Below are 16,218 nucleotides of genomic sequence, written 5' to 3' on the forward strand. Positions count from 1 at the left end.
GGGAGGACGTGACCTGCTCTGATACCAATTGTTGGAATTAGGGTTGCAGAGAAACACACACAGCTTGGAGAAGACGAAGGAAGCTCAAGGCACACAATAGAGAGTGTGTTACTTAGTGTGCAATGGAAAGATAGGTAGCCCTAGAGTGATGGGCATATATACAATGCACGGGGGAAAAAACCTCCTAAAGAGGGAAAAAATGGCCCGGCGGTCCTAGTGTGTTCACACACATCACTACCACATGTATATGGTAACAGAATTTGCTTATCCTCGAGCATTTCCCTGATGAAATGATACTTCACATCCACATGCTTTGTCTTTGAGTGATAAACTGGATTGCGAGCCAATCGTATAGCACTCTGACTATCACAATATAACACAGGCATCTCTTCTTTGATTCCCAAATGTGTTACTAGTCGATTAAGCCAAATTGATTCTTTGCATGCCTCTGATGCTTCAACATATTCAGCCTCTGTAGTAGACTGAGTAACACAATCTTGTAATCTAGAACGCCATGATACTGCTCCACCAGCCAATGTAAAGACCTACCCTGACGTAGACCTTCGGTTGTCTAAGTCACCTGCATAATCTCAGTCTGTAAAACCCTTTACACTTAGCTCCCAACTCCCATAGCATATGCGCATACTCTTTGTAGCTTTCAGGTATCTCAATATTCCTTTCACTGCCTCCCAATGTTTCTTGCCTGGGTTTGACATGTATCGACTTACTACTCCCACTGCAAATGCAATCTAGGCGAGTAGCAATCATTGCATACATCAAACTACCCACTGCAGATGCATATGGAATCTTATCCATTTCAGCCTGTTCTTCCTCAGACACAGGACAATCTTGTTTGCTAAGTTTCACATATGGTGGCAATGGAACACTCCATGCCTTTCCCTTCTCCATATTGAAACGTTGCAAAACCTTGTCAATATACTCTGTTTGAGATAACCAAATCAACTTCTTTGATCTGTCTCTCTCAATCCGCATACCAAGTATATGATTTGCCTCACCCATGTCCTTTCATGTCAAACGATTTTGCCATCTTTGACTTCAAAGCTGAAATTTCTTCCAAGTGCTTGCCAGCAATCAACATGTCATCCACATACAAAATAAGGATCAGCCAACTACCATCCTTAGCCTTCTTTGTATATAGACAGTGATCGAACTCACTACGTTTGTAGCCTTGAGAAAGCATAAACTTGTGGAATTTATGGTACCATACCCTCGGTGATTGTTTTAAGCCATAAAGACTCTTTAACAACTGGCATACCCAATCTTCCTTGCCTTTCTCAACAAACCCTTCTGGCTGCTGCATGTAAATTTCCACATCTAAATCACCATGCAAGAACGCTGTCTTGACATCCATTTGGTGCAACACCAAATCTAATATGGCAACCAATGCAAGAAAGCATCTCAATGTAGTCATGTTGACCACCGGAGAGAAGACTTCATCAAAGTCAACGCCTTGTTCTTGCTTAAAGCCCTTGGCAACAAGCCTTGCTATGCTCCAAAGATCTATGCGAGCAAGTAGGCCTCCAAAAATGTTTGTTCCTTCCTTCAACCATCTCTTGGTCTGAGGATCTGGAGAGCCGGAATCAAACGAAGAAGCTATGCAACACGAATCTAAAGAAGAATAGATAAAGAGCATGCAAGTGGAGATGGACTCATTACATCGCAACCAAACATGGGAGTTGGTTGAGTTTCCTATGGGTAAGCGGGTACTGTAGAACAAATGGGTGTATAAGCTAAAGGAAGAAGAAGGTGGAAAGAAATGTACAAGTCCAGGCTTGTGGTAAGAGGGTTTAGTCAAAATAAAGGTATTGACTTCAATGAAACAGTTTCTCTTGTTGTAAAAATGAACTCAATTAGGCTTGCCTTAAGCCTTATGGATTCTCATGACTTAAAGCTTGAGCAAATGGATGTAAATACGGTATTCCCTCACGGTGACTTAGACAAGGAAATTTACATGCTTCAACCAAAGGGATGTGAAGTAAAGAGTAAGGAGAAAATGGTTTGCATATTAAAGAAAAGCTTGTATGGTCTAAAGAAAGTATCAAGATAGGTGCACTTGAAGGTGGATCGATGGATGCTGGATCATGGATTTACAAGATACAACTCAGATCACTGCTTCTACACAAAGAATCTGGGAGATGGGAAGTTCATCATCCTAATGTTGTATGTTGATGACATGCTGTTTGCAAGTGCTAACACGCAGGACATCAAATACCTAAAAGAGGAGTTGTCCAAATCTTTTTCAAAGAAAGATTTAGGTGATGCAAAGCAGATACTTGGTATGAAGATATCAAGGGACAGGACAAAGAAGACACTAAAGCTATCTCAAGAGGATTACACAAGAAGGCACTAGAAAGGTTTGAAATGCAAGATGCAAAATTGGTTTCTACACCTTTGGTTAGTCAATTTAAACTAACGAAGGATATGTGTCCAAAGACACAAGAGGAGATAGCCTATATGTCTAAAGTTCCATATGATGCAGCGGTAGGTTCTCTAATGTATGCTATGATCTAGACAAGACCTGACATTGCACATGCAGTGGGAGTTGTGAGTAGATTCATGGACAATCGAGGTAAAGAGAACTGGCAAGCTGTGAAGTAGATACTTAGGTATCTAAAAGGGACAACAACAAATGCTTTGTATTTTGGAGGCACTAATATTTTCTTGCAAGGGTATGTTGATGTAGATATGGCAGGTGACAAAGATACTCGAAGGAGCACTACTAACTATGTCTTCATAGTTGGAGGCACAACAGTAAGTTGGGCTTCAAAGCTGCAGAAAGTGGTCTCACTTTCTACCATGGAAGCAGAATATGTAGCAATTATAGAGGCAAGCAAGGAAATTATGTGGCCTCACAGATTCTTAGAAGAGCTTGGATACAAGCAAGACAATTGTCTCTTGTATAGTGACAATCAAAGCGCCATTCATCTTACAAAGAACTTAGCATTTCACTCAAGGACAAAGCACATTGAGGTGAGGTATCACTTCATACGTACTCTTTTGGAAGAGGGGCAATTAAAGCTAGGAAAGGTGCATACAAGTGAGAATCCTGCAGAAATGTTTAGAAAGGTGGTCAACAAGGAGAAGTTAAGATTTTGCTCATCTTCAATCAACATTCAAGGATAAGAATCTAGGATGGAAAGCAGTCACATGTTTGGTGTGGAGATCAGTCCCCAATGGCTGACATGTTAAGTATGGAGCTTGATTTACCCCTTGTAACTTTTAGTGTTAAAAATGCACATCTGTAAGTCCCTCATTATGAGGAGAATCCATCGTGCATGAGGAAAAATTCTCGCTTGAAAACCAAAAAATTGAAATAATCCTTTCTGTTGGAATTAGGGTTGCAAAAAAACACACACAGCTTGGAGAAGACGAACGAAGCTCAAGGCACACAATAGAGAGTGTGTTACTTAGTGTGCAATGGAAAGATTGATAGCCCTAGAGTAATGGGCATATATACAATGCTCGGGGGGGAAAATCTCCTAAAGAGGGAAAAAATGCCTCGACGGTCCTAGTGTGTTCACACACATCACTACCACATGTATATGGTAACAAATCCCCCCTGGAGTGATGCGGTGAATGAGAGCTGGCACATGAGTAAAGGGAAGTGCCATGCCCTGAGGACATGATCAGTCCACAAAGGAAAGTAAGCCGAAAGCCTTGCGGAGAGCTTCAAGCTTCTTAGGAGACAATGCCTTTGTGAAAAGATCTGCAAGGCTATCCTATGTTGGCACATAAGCCAAGCTGATCTCTCCTGCTGAGAGCCTCTCCCTGACATATTGGTAATGCACCTTGATGTGCTTTGTGCGAGCATGAAAAATTGGATTCCTCGCAACTGCCAATGCGCTCTGACTGTCAGTGTAGATAGTGTTGGTAGTGTTTTGTCCAACACCCAAATCAGCCATAAGGCATCTGAGCCATACACACTCAACCGTAGCTGTGAAGACTGCCCTGTACTCAGCCTCACAACTCGAAGTGGCCACAGTAGGTTGCTTCTTGCTCAACCACAACTCGAAGTGGCCACAGTAGGTTGCTTCTTGCTCAACCATGATATACATGAACTACCAAGCATGAAACAAAAACCACTTGTGGATACTCGTGTGTCGAAACAACCAGCCCAATCTAAGTCCAAAAAAGCATGTAAGTCTGGCGGCAATGATCCCCCCTTGGGATAAAACAAGCCAAGATGTAAAGTGCCACTAAGGTAGCAGAAAATTCTCTTGACAACCTACCAATGCTTAGACCCTGGGCTATGCATAAATTTGTTGACCTATGAGACTGCAAACTGAATATTCGGCCTCGTGTTGCATACATAAATGAGGCAGCCAACATCAGTTTGGTAAAGAGTGACATTATCAGGATTGCCAGCATCATGTAGACTCAACTTCAAAGTTGTTTCCATGGGAGTGGCAATAGGTTTGCAATCCTCAAGTCCAAACTTACATAGCAATGTCTCTATGTAACTTTTCTGACACAAGGCAATACCACCATCACACTGCTTAAACTGAATACCCAAGTAATGATGCAACAACCCCAAATCTTTCATCTTGAAAGTAGCATTCAAATCAGCCTTAAATTCAGCAATATGTCTCTCATTTGGTCCAGTGATCAAAAAATCATCAACATAAAGAACCACAATGAGAAGTACATCACCCTCACACTGTACATACAATGTGCTTTCTGTTGGTTTTCTACAAAAGCCTTGGTTGACCAAATGACTGTCAGCTTTCTCATACTAAGCACGAGGAGATTGCTTCAACCCATATAAAGCGTTCTTACATCTGCACACTTTGTCCTCTTGTCCTTTTATGACAAAACCACGAGACTGTGTTACATAAACTTTCTCAAATATATCACCATTCAAGAAAGCAGTAACGATGTCTAATTGATGTACATCCCAACCAAAATGAGCTACCAGTGCACATAGAAAACACACAGTAGTCATACGACAAGTGGGAGCATAAGTCTCTTCATAATCTATGCCTTTTTATTGTGCATAACCCTTTGCAACAAGTCGATCCTTATGGCGATTGATCTCACCATCCGGCTTGCATTTCAACTTGTAAACCCACTTCGTACCAATGGCCTTTTTTCCAGGAGGCAAATCAAATAAATCCATGTGTCATTTTCTATAAGTGCATCATATTCTGACTGCATGGCAGCCATCCAATTTTTTGAATTTTGTCCTTCATCAAAAGACAAAGGTTCCTCAACATCATGTAAGCTAGACATAGCCAAAGCATAACAATCTGATGCATAAGATGCATGGTGAGAGCCTGAATGACTACGACTAGACAAAGGTGCATCCAATCAACTGTCACACAAAGTGTGCACTAGCCATTTTGGCATACCACTAGCCTGCTCATTTTCAGCCCTTTCCTCATCAAGTACATAATGTACATCTGCATCAATAATAGGCTGATCTATAACATTTTCTGAAACTCTCATAGGCTGTACATTTGCCTCATTGGAATTTACATTCGAACTTCCACCACTAAAAAGAGGCAATAAAGTGTCATAAATGTCATGTGAGCTTACATTACTCTCTCTAGTACAAGACAGCAAGGACTGAACAGAATCTTCCACAAACACTACATCCCCTGAAACCAGAATACACTTTGTTTGTGGATGATACAACCTGTAACCTTTGCTTTCAGCACTATAACCAACAAAAATACATTTGACAGCCTTATCATCCAATTTTCTGCGCTGTGTTTGTGGCACCAAAGTATATGCCAAATGGCCAAAAACACGCATGTGCTCAATAGAAGGCTTTCTATCATGCCATGCTGGAGTAATGGACTGCAAAGCTTTCGTAGGACACCTGTTTAGTACATAAGTGGCACACATGATGGCCTCAAGACAAAAAGAATGCGGCAAAGATTGACTTTTGACCAATCATCGTGCCATTTTCGTAATTGACCTGTTTTTCCTCTCAGCAAGACCATTTTGTTGAGGTGTATAAGGCATTGTACATTGGTGTTTTATCCATGAATAGCTAGAAATGCATTGAATTCATGAGACATATACTCCCCTCCTCGATCGGAACGGAGGGTGCCCATAGTACATTTCAAGACATTTTCAACCATAGCTAGAAATTGTTTGAAGCACATAAAAACTTCAGACTTCGTTTTAAGCGGAAATACCCATGCATGCCTGGAGTAATCATCAATGAAAGTCACAAAGTACAGGTAATTGCCCAAGGATGGAGTTTGCATGGGCCCACAAACATCACTATGCACAAGCTGCAACCTACATGTGGCCCTAACTGAACCATCCTTTGGAAACTTAGAACGTTGCATTTTACCTAGAATACAGCCTTCACAAACATGTTTAATAGGTGCTTCAAGAGACGGCAAAGATGCAACCATATCAAATTTCTACAAACGCAGCAAACTGGAAAAATTTAGATGACCAAAACGTGCATGCCAAAGTTTTGCATCTGAAATGGCCCTTGAATCTGCAACAACATTTGCAAGATTTTTTCCACACTTGTCATAAGAATCTGCAAACAATACTTGTCAAAAATAGTGATTAGTATTTTGTATTAGGAACATGTAATAATAAAAGGAAGAAATTATTAAACTAAACAACATTGTTTATGCCTATCGTCATCCACATACTACCTATTCTAGTGTCCCATACCACCAGATAAGCAGTATATGTTATACTCTGGTGCATTCGGATATCACTGGTCACACTCATCATTCAATGATCAATTCTCATCAATCTCAAGTTCAATGCCATAAATACTATTGTGAAAGGAAAATGTCATATACCAAATCCAAATCCAATTTCAAATATAACTTCAAATCCAAATTATGTTAATTTTGTACGTGGGAATCAAAATCATACCAGTTATAGTGGTGGCCAGCCATTGCAGCATGATTCTGATTGGTGTTGCCAAAATCAGCGAATCTACACCAATGAGACGTGCTGCCTAAATTGGAAAATTTGCACTAATGCTGCCTAAACCGGCTTATCTGCATTTGGTATTGTTTAAAATCATGAATCTGTAGTTTGTTACTGTGTTTCCTAAATTGGAGGATCTACACTTGTGCTGCCCAAATCGGCTAATCTATACTAAGTGAGCACTTACATACTACCTAAATCAGAGAATCTGTGTGTACGTGACCAATGGACTAGACAAAGCATAAAATTAAAACAAAACATTGATTGTCTGCTCGGCAACAAATTAGTGCATGTTTAAGTAGTAAGGTGTTGAGAAACTATTGTCCACGATCCAAAAGTATCTTGCTTCATGTAAGCAGTTGGATCTTAATATCAAATCTTCTCAACAAAAATGGGATTCAATGCAAGCTTAAGCCACGATGTAAGAGATGGCTAGGTGCCTACCTCATAGGATAATATTAGCATGAAAAGAGGACTGAGGTATTCGATATATATATACTTGGAGGATAAATTGCATCTGAAAATGTATGTATCGGTGCGTGCATGTGGAGATCAGAGGTACAAACAGATAGAGTTTCCATTGTCAAACTCGCACCATACAATAGTTAATGAATCCATTTTATACTAAAACCAAGATGCCATCCTGTTTAAGATAAATCCATTTACGTCACTTAACAATTCCACTTAGATTCTATAATGATACAGCTATATAAAAGACTCAAGGGTAAATATGGAGTTTGATTGCACATGGGGACCTCTTTTTATTACTATCTACACTATAATTAAAAAGTTAAAGGGTTACAATTATCTACAGACATATTTTGTGAGGATGATAATGAGAGATATTCAGGTTAGATAAATGTTCATTAGTCATCCAATATATATATATATATTTATTTATTTATTTATTTATTTATTTTGATTGAATAACCTGAAAAATTCCTCATAGTATTCATAAAGAAATTCATTACAAGCAAGGACAAACGTCTGGCTTCAAAAAGTTTAACAAAACTTGATATGAACTCGACCAACTGTTTGGAGCAAGTAGGTGATTTTGATATCTATTTTCCTCAATTCTAAAATCTTTAAGGTGTTTGATGGGTCATGCATCATTGTTACCAACGTGTAATTCCAACCCTTAAAGGCAGTCAATTTTGTTCCTCTTTGGAGGTTTTCCTTAGGAAAGATCCAGTAACATATGATATGAAATAAATACTTAATTGAGCAAAATTCCATTGATCTAAGTAGCTACTACAATATTTCATCAATACAAACACGTTGCTTGACTTAATAAAGTAGGAATCATCAAATGCTAGTAGAGGTTTGGCCAGCATGAGTCCATTAGCTAAAGAGTGTACCATAATATCTATTGTGTCCTAGTTGTGTGTTAGACTCTCAGCTATGTCTTGCACAGTCTACTAACAGCTCAATACACATTGCTTGTGACTTTTTGTATCATCAAGAACATCATCTAAATTGACAAATACAACATTAAGTAGGTAAACCTTGGTAACCTCCATGAGGGAACCATTTGGAAGCATGCGAGGTGTATTAAAGTTATCCCTCCTGAGGCTTGTTTCAAAATTATTGAGAGCAGGAACCCATGTTCCAAAAATAATTTTTCTTTACCTATAGCCTTAATCATCTGTTATTTTAGCAATAAACTCTCTCTTGCTAGTGAGAATTTGATGGTCAGACCTTGGGTGGTTGCTGTCTTGTGTGGAAGCAGAGAACTGGACAACTGCTTCTTTCGATGAAGTGGAGGTGTGAATGACCTTGGAGCCACGGCTAAGGAACTCGGACGGATCTGAGACGAAGAAGGATGGCTTCTCAAAGAAAATTGAAATCGAGCTTCGGAGTTGTGGTGACACAAAGATGCAAGAGATAGTGAGCATTTGAGTGCACGCCACATGTACAAGAAACCAGTGGAGCGCCAAGCCATGTATTTTGCAGTAAGAGAGAGTGAGCATCACCATGGTTTTACCACCGGACTTAATTAGCTATTGGGGGTTACTTTCAGTCCCAATGTAGAAAAATGAAGATGGTTGAACCAGTTGGCCAAGAGCGAGGCTATGTAAGGATGTGTGTCATAAAATCTAATATCTAACCAACCCAAATGATTTTCTCATATTAAATTGCTCACTTAATGTGGGAGAATAAATGGGAACAAGTGTTAAGATATAGATATGTGCTTATAGATCTATCTCAACACGGGGCCAATAGTAAAGGGGCCCAAATGGGAGATGGTCTATCAAGAGCAAACCAATGGAGCATAAGACCTTAGGGTTAGCTTCATTGAAGAACTCCAATAATGTGTGTAAAAGTCCTTTGACCTTAGGTAAGCTAGGGTTGAGCTTGAGGTGGGAACCCGGCCCAAGCTCGAGGTGCTTGACCTGCTTGAGGTGCTTGTCGTGCTTGAGGTGTTTGTCCTGCTTGAGGTGCTTGATTAAGGTGCTTGACTTACTCCATGCTTGAGGTGCTTGACTTGCTACATGATTAAGGTGCTCGAGGTGCCTTGAGATGCTTGCCTGAGATGCTTGTGGAAACACCCCCTAGTCCAAGTGCTTTGTCATGCTTGATGACTAAGGTGCTTGAGCTCCTAAAGTCAAAAGCATCCCTACAAGAGGGGGGGCGAGCCCTTTTCCTAGGGATTAGAGAGAGAACACACACTCACACTCACATGGGAAGCCCCAGCTTGAAGAGGCAGCAAGGACACATGTCAGGTCCCTAACCATGTTACCTTCATGTGTTGCTTGAAGCCTATTGGCTAGGCTTCAAAGGGGTCCAATGATAAATTACTTGAATTATCTAATTGTTTTTGCATTTATCAAGTCCTCTCTCTCAAAGGGGAAAGGGGGACACTTGTCCCAAGGCTACCCATGTTGCTTGTAATGGCTCCTTCTTGTGATTGGCTAGGCCTGGAGGGGTCCAATGAGCTTCAAGCATGAGCTACAAGGGGGGTTCGACCCAAGAAAGCTAGGGGAGTTCTTAGGGGGTATACTCACCCACACACACACTCACGAGCACTCTCATTGTGTGCTATGCAAAGTGCAAGAGCTCCCTCTCCAAGCAAGTAGAGGTTGAGAGCCTACACCAACACTCTTGGCTATGGAGTGCAAATCCAACCAAGAGCCATGCTTCAATGCTTAAGCTTGCCATCTCCTTCTTCTTCATTACTATGCTATTATGTATGCTAGCAACAAGAGTATGATAAGTGAGGAACTAATTCTTTCTCCTACGAAATGTTTCTTCTTCCTCTTCCCTACCCTCATTCCCTGCTAGCTCTCTCCACCTTCGAAGGTGTTTGAGGTCTTGGGACTGAGGCTTGGGATAGTTAAAGCTTTCTTCAAGTTTATGTTATGTTTGTGATGCATGAAGCCTTCCATCTTCATGGCATCACCTAGGTCACAAGGAACACAAAGACTGTATTGTAACAAGTCTCTCTTTATGGGAGAAATCATAATACAAATGCCTATTGGAGGGGGGACCGGCTCCACATAAATCCGGTCCTCAACTGTTGTCATGTTCTCTAAACTCTCTCTCTTGCAAAAGTATTGTCTATGCCAAGTTAACTAATTGCTATGATTATGTTGCTATCTTCAATTATGTCTACCCGCTATGCTCACAAAATCATTTCTTGAAAGTATTCTCATTAAATTCCGCTATTCTCAAATTGAATAGGCAAATTCCATTACATTGGTATCAGAGCATTTGGTTTCTCTTTTCTTGCTTAAGAAGAGAGGTCCTTAAGTAGCCTATAAATGGTTGATGTTGTTAATTATAATAGAGTAAGTGGAACTGGGATCTAATATCGGTTTGTTAAGCCCACTATGTGCGGGATGGTGCACACCTCGGGAGCTTTGGACTTAATAATGGAGTCTTTTTAGACTTGCCTACAGCTTTACCATTATTGAGCCATAAGAAGTCCGAAAGGAGCTAGCCCTTGGCAACTCTGCTATGTTAGACCTACTCCTCTACTCTCTATAATTAACCACTTTGAGCCGTGGGTGTAGATACTTAAGAGCCAATTTTCAAAGGCTAAGAGGAGTGGCAACTAAGGTTTTGTATTGCCAAAGCATACACTAAGTATAGACATAAATTTTGTTAACATGGCTGACAATAATCAAGAGAGTAGAATGAACATTGATAGCTTTGATTTTGCACATGAAGGTGCTAATGATGATGCTCCCATGTTTGTGAATTATCTCGTCACTAGGTTGCAACAAGCTATGGGCAACCCTGTTTTGCAAGCCGAAGTTACTCAACAACTTCGTGCTTATGGAATTTCCCTTCCTCTCCCAGAGGAGAGAGAGCTTAGGAGGCCTCTTGAAGAGACCCCCAAAAGAAGATTCTCTCCCATTCGAGAGGAGGAATCCAAAGAGAAAGAAAGCAATGAAAGTCTAAGTTCTTCTGAAGAGGTGGCTCCACGAAGACGGCGGTCTAGACGATCGCCTACTCCTCCCAAGAGGAAAAGAGAAACCTATAGTCCTTCTCCTCATCACTCTGAAAGGCAAGAGAGGAAACAAAGGAAGAAAAGGGCTAGGAAGAGGTCACCCTCTTCTCCTTCTTCTTCACCTTCCTCCTCGTCCGATGAAAGTTATGGCTATTCTCCTAGAGAATACAAGAGGGGAGGACATCGCAAATCATTTCCTGCATGGCGAAGGTCACAAAAGCTAAAGACGTTCAAGGAGGGAGGAAAGAGTATCTCTTTTCTCACCTATGATGGCACCTTTGGTGCTACCGACAAAGTGTTGGCCTTCATCCAGCAATTTGATGCGGCCTTTGGGGACGAGGGCTTCACAGAGTCCTCCAAGCTACGCCATGTAGCTATGCACTTCCAAAAATCAACTCGTCAATGGTGGGCTAGCCTTCCTGGCAATGGAGAAGCCCCAAAGACATGGAAAACTCTACGAGTTTCTATCATGAAGCAATTTCTTCCAAGCGATACTAAAGATAAAATTCTTACCGAATGGCGCGGCTTGAAGCTTCTCTCTCATGAGTCTATCAACAAGTATGTAGACAAGTTTTGGGATTTACATCTCAAAGCTACTGTCTTTCAAAAGATAGACTTTTCCGAGCAAAGACAGCAATTTTGTGCGGGATTACTTGAAGAGATGGCCGAATACATCAACTCTCAACGGCACGGTACTATTACCGAAGTAATCCACCACACCATGGTTGCTTCACGCATCAATTTCCATCAAAGGGCTAGACGTAATGTCAAGCCCATGGAAAACAAAGATAAAAATGATGCAAAGGGGAAATCCAATGCTCAAAATAATTCCCAAGGCACTTCCAACAACGACAACAACAACAACAATCGGTCCAAGGAGAAGGGAGTTTACAAAGGTAAAAACAAACTCTCTCCTGAAGAGCTTGAAGCTTTTCGCAAGGACCATAAGTGTTTCAAGTGTGGGGAGCAAGGACATGGCTATTGTTCTTGCCCCAAGAAGAATACTCGCAATGAGACTCCTAGGGCTTCCACCATCGAAGCTCCAAAAGAGGATGCTCATTGCAAAGGATCCTCACTCTGCTATGCTTGGGGAAAGGTAAGAGAGCATGATGCCTTCATCTTTTTTGACCCTGGCTCTACTCTCAACTTCATATCAATAGAGTTGGCCACCAAGTTGGGCATTCAAGCTTTTGAGATGGGAGATATAGTAACAGCCGATGCAGCTTTCAAGGGACAAAAAGCCTCCGTTACTCCCTTGATTGGGAAGTTGAGGCTTCATGTCCAAAGCTATGTCGACAAAGAAGACTTCTTCATCTCTCCTCTCCAACATCAGGATGTTATCCTAGGGGCACCATGGTTTGATCGCATGGCTGCCGACATGAAGTTCCCTGAAAGGAGAATTTACTTCACCTACAGGGAAAAGAACATGTATATAGATGCTAGTGAGCGTGGTCGCACTATTCCACTTGTAAATCCTCTTTCTTTTGATAAATCAATGAAGAGCTCAGTTTCTGCGTACATGATTTATGTCAAAGAGTCTCTAAAAGCTAATAATGTTTCATCAAATGAAAATGATAGGAATCAAGAAGAGTTAGACTTGTCTACTTTTCTAAAAGGATTCCAAGATGTGTTCATCGATGATATCCCTATGGACCTACCTCCAAAACGAGGGGATGATGACCATCATATTGAGCTCCTTCCAGGAAGCTCACCGCCTAACAAACCTCCTTATCGAGTCTCACAAGCTCAACAAGAGGAGATTATGAGGCAAGTACAGGATTTGGTAGACAAAGGGATGGTGAGGCCTAGTTCCTCTCCCTTTTGTTCTCCAGTCCTTTTAGTGCAAAAGAAAGATGGTACATACCGTATGTGTGTGGACTATCGAGCACTAAACCATATCACTATCAAAAACAGATTTCCCGTGCCTCGGGTAGAAGATCTGTTTGATAAGCTACAAGGTTCAACCTACTTCAGTAGGATTGACCTTAAGAGTGGCTATCATCAAATAAGGATAGTGGATGAAGATATCCTAAAGACCGCGTTTCGCACAACATTTGGTCTTTATGAATATCTAGTCATGCCTTTTGGCTTGACTAATGCACCAGCTACTTTCAATCGTCTCATGGAGAAAATTTTTAGACCATATCGTAAATTCACTGGAGTGTTCTTTGATGATATCATCATCTACTCCAAGTCTTTGGAGGAACATAGGCAACATCTCCAAGTGATTTTTCAAGCCTTGAGGGAGAAAAAACTTTTTCTCAACCAAAAGAAAAGTGAATTCTTCCTTCAAGAGATTCAATATCTAGGTCATATTATCTCTCACGATGGTATTCGTATGGATCCATCAAAGTTAGAGGTAATAAAATCATGGCCTAACCCAAGGAATCTACATGAGATAAGAAGCTTTATTGGTATGTGTGCATACTATAGACGCTTCATAGCAAAATTCTCTCAAGTAGCAGGACCACTACACGACTTAACAAAGAAGAACGTTAAGTTTGTATGGACTGCTAAGGAGCAAAATGCTTTTGAAAAACTCAAAGAGAAGCTTACTTCCCAACCAGTCCTCGTGCTTCCAGATCTCTCAAAACCATTTGAGGTCCAATGTGATGCTTGTGGTGATTGCCTTGGAGCGGTTTTGCTTCAAGAAGGGCATGCCATAGCATATGAGAGCCGAAGGCTCAATAGTGATGAACGAGTCTTGGGAATTTATGAGAAAGAGCTTTTAGCTGTTCTACATACCCTAGACACATGGAAGCACTACCTATTGGGGACTCCATTTATCCTACGAACTGACCACCAAAGTCTCAAGTATTTCATGACGCAAACCAAGCTTTCCGACAAACAAATGAGGTGGGTAAATTTTCTTTCGCAATTTAATTTCCATATTGCTCACATAGCTGGTAAGCACAATCAAGTTGCCGATGCACTTTCACGATGACCAAAAGTTAATACGGTGTCTATAGCTACTCACAATGATCTATCCTCTATGATAGATGAGTATGCTACTGACCCTGACTTTAGAGACATAATGTCAGCCCTTGCTTTGGGGAAGAAAGAGGAACCATTCACCTTGCAGGATGATTATCTTCTCCACGGCAATAGGCTATGTGTTACCCATTCCCTTCGTGAGAAGGTTATGTATGAATCCCATGCTCCTCCATATGCAGGGCATAGAGGTATTCAACCTACTCTTCGAGGAGTAGAGACGTATTTCTATTGGCCTACCATGAAAGTGGACATACAAGAGCATGTTTCAAAATGTGTAGTATGCCAAAAGACCAAGTATGATAGAGGGAAGCAACCTGGATTACTCCAGCCATTGCCTATTCCAAATTCACCATGGGAGAGTATATCCATGGATTTCATCTTTGGATTACCCAAGTCTATCCATGGGAATACAGGAATATGGACAATAGTCGACAGGTTTAGCAAACAAGCACATTTTATTCCTGTCAAAAGACTATTAAGGCACATCAAATGGAAACTCTCTTCATATCTCAGATTTTCAAGCACCATGGATTACCCACATCCATCGTGTCAGATAGAGATCCTAGAATGACCAGTAATTTCTGGAAAGGTCTCTTTGAAAATCTAGGAACAAGATTGAATTTCTCTTCGGCCTATCACCCACAAACGGATGGTCAAAGTGAGATAGCCAATCTTACGATACTCGATCTACTCAAGACTTATGTTACCGAAGTAGATCAACGCTCACAATGGGAAAAGTATTTACCTCTAGTAGAGTATGCCTACAATAATACTGTACATACTTCTACGGGGAAGACCTAAAAGTCCCTTGCTACTCAAAGTACATGGGAAGATCTTCGCCGCCAATGAGTATAGCCGTGACCTACAAGAATCTTTTCAAAAGATTAGGGAGGCTATAGCCATCTCTCAACAAAGGCAAAAAGTTGCTGCTGATAAGCACAGAAGAGCCTTAATGCTCAAAGAAAATGATTGGGTCTTACTCGAGTTTCCTAAGGCTCGATTAAGGCAAACGACGGGCAAAAATCCTACGAGCCATCAAAAGTATTATGCTAAACTAGCAAAAAGATACTATGGTCCTTTCCAAATCTTGAAGCCCATTAATGAGACGGCTTATCAACTCAAGTTGCCCAACCATTGTCTTATACACAATGCCTTTCATGTAAGCCTACTTAAGCCCTACAAAGGAGAGCCACCAACTGAACCAATTATTGAAGACCCTCCCGAAGTTGAAGACCAAGAAGAGGTGCTACAACCCGAAGCTGTCCTTTGGCATGAAGACAAGGTACTACGACATGGTAAGATAATCCGATGGTATCTTATTAAGTTCAAAAATTATCCTTTTGAAGATGCTAAATGGATGCAAGGAGTACAACTTAAGGATAGTATGAACCTTGTCAATGCTTGCAATGCTACATTAGAGTAAGAAAATGTACAAATTTCTTTTAAATGACTCATGTTTTTGTCTTATAAGACTAGTCCTCTTTTTAATTGTGCACAAATTTAACTAGTATGCATGCTTAGAATCATGTTTGTGATGACGACGTCTCTCAAACACCAAGTAGAATTTGTCACTCTACTTTGGAAGAATGAAATAGACTAAAGAGAAGACATGCTTGCGGCAGCTATGTCTCCCAAGCACCAAATGGATTAGTCATCCATCTTGGAAAGATGTCGTAGGGTAAAAAAGGGATCCTCTACCCGCGAAGTACGATTGACTAATGACTAAGGCTTTATCTCTTCTACCTCATAGTCGAGGACGACTATGATTTCAACAGAGAGGTAATGTCATAAAATCTAATATCTAACCAACCCAAATGATTTTCTCATATTAAATTGATCAC

Source organism: Adiantum capillus-veneris, chromosome 22 (genome assembly GCF_014529385.1).
Source record: "Adiantum capillus-veneris isolate H3 chromosome 22, ASM1452938v2, whole genome shotgun sequence".
NCBI classification, from domain to species: Eukaryota; Viridiplantae; Streptophyta; class Polypodiopsida; order Polypodiales; family Pteridaceae; genus Adiantum; species Adiantum capillus-veneris.